The sequence below is a fragment of the Nuphar pumila genome, chromosome 11, assembly GCF_984573655.1.
Source record: "Nuphar pumila chromosome 11, dmNupPumi1.hap1.1, whole genome shotgun sequence".
NCBI classification, from domain to species: Eukaryota; Viridiplantae; Streptophyta; class Magnoliopsida; order Nymphaeales; family Nymphaeaceae; genus Nuphar; species Nuphar pumila.
Genome location: NC_143259.1, coordinates 11,484,666 through 11,491,726, shown reverse-complemented (window position 1 = coordinate 11,491,726; position 7,061 = coordinate 11,484,666).

Below are 7,061 nucleotides of genomic sequence, written 5' to 3'. Positions count from 1 at the left end.
GCGACGAAAATAGTGACAGATTAAATTCTGTCACATAACCAAATCGGTCTCTATTTAACGATGAATTTGCATCGTACATCATCCGTCGCTAAGCTATCGCAACATAGCGACGGATTGATGACAGATAAATTTTGTCGCAATTTAGCGACTAGGGTTATGCAACAGGTGATATACGTCGCTAGTCTATCGCAAAATTCATCGCAAAGATGTAGAGCGACGGACTAGCGTCGTATAGAATCTATCGCCAATACGCATTTTCCTTGTAGTGTGTGGTTGGCAGGGGCTTTGGGGGCCCTGCCTCTTGATGTTGTTCAGCAGGGTGCTCTGCCTCATGCCTCCTTGATGTTTTTCCAGTAGGGGGGCGAAGCCTCCCCTGCCCTCTTCCTAATTCTCGGCAGGGGGTGACCCCCGTGCCTCTGCTAGTGTTTCCGGCAGGGGGTGACCCCCGTGCCTCTGCTGGTGTTTCCGGCAGGGGGTGACCCCCGTGCCTCTGCTGGTGTTTCCGGTAGGGGGCTTCACCCCCCTTGCCTCTTCGAGCCCTTCCCGATAGGGGGCTTTGCCCCCCTGTCCCTCGATTGTCGGCACAGGCTCTGCTTCCCCTGCCTCCTCTGATTGCCGGCAAGGTGCTTCGCCCCCTTACCTTGTTCTTGTTCTTGTAGCTGGCAGGGGTGGAGCCCCTACCTTTCTCCTTTCCAGCGGGGAGGGGGGGTTGCGCCCCTTGTTCTGTTGTGGCAGGCTCGACAGGGAGTCCCTTCTCCCTCCCTTGCCTTCCTTGTCCTGGCAAGCAGGGTGCCCTTGCTCCCTACCTCTGTTGCTCTTTTCCAGGCAAGGGTGAGGAGGCTCTGACACCCTTGCAGGCAGGGTGCGATGTCTCTGCCTCTGCCTCTGTAGCTTGCAGGCAGGGAGCTTCTGCTGCCTACAAGCAAGGAATCAAGCCCCTTCGCATGATCATACGATGATGGGTTAAGGCTCAGCTTATGCTTATGCTTATGCTTATGCGTATGCGTTTATTCTTTTAACAGCATATTACTAACGTTTTAAGCATAACGACATATTACTAGCCTCATAGAAGATTGTCATTTTTATTTTGCTTGATCCTTTTTTGCAATGAGATTTGGCTCATAGAACATTGTCTTATTTTTTTTCGTTACATAGGAATGAATAAGTTTATAATGAAAAGGCCAATCTTTGATAAATTTTCTATAACTCGATAAGAAGAACCAAGTCCGAAATTAAGCAAAACAAAAATTGATGAATCAGAGTTACCTGCAGACCATGCACTTCGTCGTTCTATATCTAGTTATCATCCTAATATCCAAGATAATGTTTGTAGAACATATATGATCTGAGGTTCTTGTCAACCTCGAGATTGTACATTTTAACTAAACCACCAAAAATGAAGGTTCATTCCAGCTTGGTATGATGAGTATAATGATTGGTTGGAGTATAGTACAAGTAAGCATAAAGCATATTGTTTGCAGTGTTATCTTTTCAGGCCAAAAAGCACCGAGAAGATTAGTGCAGACATTTGTATCTGAGGAATTTAATAACTAGAAAGACAAGAAGATATTTGATAAACATGTTGGAAGATCTAGCAGTTTTCACAATTCAGCACAAATAAAGTGTCAAAAATTGATGAAAAAAAACAACATATTGATACTATACTTTATAAACAAAGTATTCGACAGAAAGATGAATATAGACTTTGCAGGGAGGTGGTAGTGAGGGTGTTGAGATGAAGGCCTCGGTTCAAACCCCAATGGTGCATGGTGTTTTCTTACTTTGGCGAGTGTTCCTCGTCATAAAAAATGAAGGATATTTTAATCTGAAACCAAATCTAGAACAAAACCAGAATGTGTCTATGATCGATGTCACAAATTATCTCACATGATTGCAAGGGCAAGTGACAAAAAAGGCTGCACATCTATTTTAAGAAAATATGATTCTCATCAGTTGTCAACAAGTCATATGGTCAACCAACGCGGGGAGGGGGGGGCTCCACTTGTCTGGTAGGTGCCATGGGTGTCAACGGGTTGGTTTGGTTCAGAAGTCTTGGATCAGATTTTTGGGTATGGTATCAGGTTTGGACTCAGGTCTAATTGAGTCTACTATAAGAAAAAACATACCCGGAACAAATAAGAATTACATGAACCAAACCCGAATCATACTCGATAAACCCATTTTTTTTTATCATTTTTACATTGAAAATTGAGGTCTTAATCGAAACGCAGGTCGAGACCGGGTCTAGTATAAAATTTCATAAACTATACCTGGGTCCATGTATTAAACAGACCTCCGAGTCCGAACCTGTATCTTAATCAGGTCTTCTTATTTATCACCATACCCAAACCCTATAGGATTTGGTTGGGGTCAGGTCTGGGTAAACCAGGCCCTTAACATCGCTAGTAGGAGCAGCTAGTGCACCTCACCTTATGGTGGGACGTTGCATGTTCAAAACCCAATGGTATAGTTATATAACTGGTAGAAGTCGGCCTTGCCCCAGTTTGCCTTTTAAAAAAAGAGTCATATGGTCCATGTAGCGATAAGAAATAATCATGGAAATCCAGCTCACAATTTCAAAGTGGTCCTTCGGGGTTTTCCCACCAAGGGAGTATCTCATGATAAACTAATTTTGCTTTTAAAAACATCAGCAAATTATTAAATATATAAAACATAGAGAATGAAAACTTTTGAACTTTTTAAATTTTAAATTTCATGAATTGTTTTTTTATCAGGTAAATATCTTGTTAATAGTGCAATATTCTTTTTTTAAAGGCAAGCTGGGGCTACAAGAACAATAGCCACCCCATGTGACAGAGGGATTCATCCTGCTTACCACATGGGATACCACCTCGGTAATAGCACAAATATTTTTAAAAGAAATGATATTTAAAGCAATAGGGCGTTTTTTGCAATTATATCAGCCATTGAAAAAATGTCATGATATTTTCAAATGTCGTTGAAATTTGCAGAAAAAAAGTTATAATTAGGATCCATGAAGACTTTCCTCATTTGAACCCTAATCTGATTAGGCACCATCCCTCATCTCTAACTCAAGTCTGACCCGTTTACATATTATGCAATGCTGTTAAAATTGGTTCACTAGGTGAACCGGTTTCTTAAAAAAATGAAAAAATAGAATTGAATCAAATTGATCTTGAATTAGCCCCTTTTTACCATCAGATGACACAAGTCATTAAAAAATTTGTTAAAAAAAATCAACTCCAATAAAAATATTAAAAAATAAAATTGAATCAGCCCCTTTTGAAATCTTCCTCTAATACACTTATAACAGAGTCTTTCAAAGTACAATCCATCTACCCCTACGTCGGTAATACTTTCGATCAGGGCTATGCCTTTCAGGCCACCCTGACGCAAACCAACACAAGCGTTTGCACCCTCAAGTCCTGGCGGGCATTCGTCGGGTTCACTACAACAAAGCAGTGTATTAGCGACGACCTCATTTCGTCGCTAACCGGCTTAGCGACGGATTAGCGATGAAGTAGCGACGGATATCTTACGTCACGATTTTTTCAATGCTAACTGGCGATGGCATAAATCCGTCGCTAATTGCGACGAAATAACGAACGACAGATTCCATCGCAAATCTGTCGGTACTAAACGGCGACCTCGGCTTGGCGACGGATTTACAGCCGTCGCTAAATTATATGTATAGCAACGGATATATCCGTCGCTAATTTGTCGCAAACAAGAAAAAAATATTTGAAAATTAAATATCGAGAACGCTACAATTTATATTTTCTGTAAATAGAAAACAAAGTACATATAAAAGGAAACTAAAACAATTAATCGTTCTATTTTAAAATTCACAAGTTTAAGTATTTACAATTTAATAATTACATTTTCGAAACAAAAAAAATAGAACAAATTTAACACATTAATCTAATCATCGCCAGAATTTTATGCGTCTTCTTGTTCATTGCCTTGATCTGTCCATTCAGCTCCGCTACGCTGATTATCGCCAGCAACCTACACAAGAAAAGAACAGTCAGTATTGATAAACAAAATATATTGAAATAAATTATACACTATATGTGATTATATCATGTGCCCATATGTGTTCTAAGGGAGTAAAAAACTCTATATGTGATTCTATCATGAATGATATGTGTTCTAAGGCAGTAAAAAAACTTTATATATGATTATATCATGCTCATATGTGTTCTAAGGCAGTCAGAAAAACTCTATATGTGATTCTACCATGCTTATATGTGCTCTAAGGCAGGCAAAAAACTATATATGTGATTCGATCATGCTCATATGTGTTCTAAGGCAGTAAAAAACTGAATATGTGATTATAGCATGCTCATATGTGTTCTAAGGCAGTCAAAAAAACTTTATATGTGATTCTATCATGCTCATATGTGCTCTAAGGTAGGCAAAGCAAAAAACTTTATATGTGATTCTATCATGAATGATATGTGTTCTAAGGCAGTAAAAAAACTCTATATGTGATTCTAGCATACTCATATGTGTTTTAAGGCAGTCAAAAAACTGAATATGTGATTATAACAAGCTCATATGTGTTCTAAGGCAGTCAAAAAACTGAATATGTGAGTATAGCATGCTCATATTTGTTCTAAGGCAGTCAAAAAAACTTTATATGTGATTCTATCATGCTCATATGTGCTCTAAGGCAGGCAAAAAACTTTATATGTGATTATAGCATGCTCATATATGCTCTAAGGTAGGCAAAAAACTCTATATGTGATTCTACTATGCTCATATGTGCTCTAAGGCAGGCAAAAAGCTATATATATGAATCGATTATGCTCATATGTGTTCTAAGGCAGTCAAAAAACTGAACATGTGATTATAGCATGCTCATATGTGTTCTAAGACAGTCAGAAAAACTCTATATGTGATTCTACCATGCTCATATGTGCTCTAAGGCAAGCAAAAAGTTGTATATGTGATTCTAGCATGCTCATATGTGTTCTACGACAGTCAAAAAAATGAATATGTGATTATAGCATGCTCATATGTGTTTTAAGGCAGTCAAAAAAATTGAATATGTTAAGGCAATCAAAGTTACATGAAATCTAACGACATGCAATATATTGCATGAAACTTTCATACCTGAGAGGGACCTGCAATCGAAGTTCTCCTGTTCAGCAAAAAACTGTTGAACTCAGCTCGAAGATTGTCGGCGACGGTTTCATGGAAGTAGTCACGCATTGTGTCCTTAACGATCTGACGTACATCATCACCGGAAAGAATATGATGCTGCTTGGAGCTTATGTCGACGGAAGAAGTCTGTGAGTCGTAACTGGAAGAAGCAATAACAGGTGAATTATTCATATTACTCCCAAACGCGAACACACGACCCCTTTTGGGTTCACCTGCTGCAGTCACCTATGCTGCAAAATCAAATGATGGATGCTGAGTACGTAGCGTCATCGCCATATCGCTCTACCATCTGTTGCTCATATGCCTCCTACAAAATAATATTTACAGTATGCATTAATAATTAATGATAACATTATGATAACTTGCATATTGCAATGATTATTAATAGAATAAATACATACCGTTGTCGTTCTCGCCTTCTTTGATATGAAGTCTCCCGTGGTCTTTCATTTATGTGTTTCAACAAACACATTCTTATATGGTACACTGCCTCATTTTTCTGATTCCTGCAAAGTTAAATGATAAAAGATTTAGTTAACAAGTTTACAACAATACTTATAAAATTGATATTATATATTGATGAGTTGCCATTTTCTTCAGGTGGCTCCCAAAATTCTTAGATCCACCTGTGTGTAGATGGGCTTTGGGCATTTTCGCTCGATTTTGTGCAGCCTTCGCAAAGCGATTTCGAAATGCATCCCCCGCCCACTTGTCGCACATTCCCTCACAATAATCTCTCCTGATAGTAATAGGGTCATGGCCCTTCCACTGTAGTGGATCATTTATTCTGCCAGATGCTTTTTTTGCTGCAGTCTTCATATTGTGCATCATGTTTGTAAATCGATTGGCAGCCACCCTCTGCCACACTTTCCTTGCATCATGTTCCTCCACCGTAGTCGCGAAGCGATTCGAAGCCTAAATATATTTTCAAAAAGTTAGTAGACATGACTATAAAAAAAATTAAATATGAAACACATTAACTATGACAAACAACTATATATCGTGAATGAGAACCACAATCTGTCTATCACCTCTTTTGGATACTCTTTTCTATTAAGCGATCGGTCTCGCGTACATCCATTCACGATTTGTAGTCATTTTATCGTATGATGTTACGAATAATAACCTAACCAGTTAAAAGAGAACCATCAAAATGCTATGATGAAGAAAATATCAAATTTATCATGCAATATATGATGGCACATGCTATTGACATGATGCACACAAAAGCAATGACAGGCATATGATACAAAATATACAGAAAATAGGTGTAACCAACTAATGAAATGGAATGCATACATGTATAAAAAAAAAGAAAAAAAGAAAAACCTGGTATGCAATACTGAATATGTAGGATGGTGATATATAGTCAGTGAAATGGAAGGAGTGAAACACGATGTTGTAAGTAAATGCAACAATGGCTATATAAATGAATACATAGGTAGGAATTGAAAAACCACAACAGGGGAAGATGCCATGACAGAGAACTGCAAATATATTTCGTAGAGAAAGAAGAAGAAAATAAACAATACCATACCACCCATCTCATCTGAATTCAGTAAAGAGAATGTAGAAAAACAAAAAATCTGCTCTTTTAGAGCCTTAGAATCAATCATGATGGTCCCAAGAATCAATTTATCAGATGTATCATTAGGATCATTGCTTCTCACGACGGAAGAGTAGGAAACAGAAGTGAATCCATTAACTTTGATTGGCATTGCATTCATATTACCAGAACCAGTGGTCAGGTTACTGTCATTATTTTCCCTTGATCAATTACAAAGGAACCGATCCTCGTGGCTGCAGCCATATTCTATTCCTTCTTTACAACAACCCTCTCAGGGCCTCCTTTTCCTTTATTGGTTCCCTTTTAAAACACTTGATGAAGCACCACCACCTTCCTTATGTTG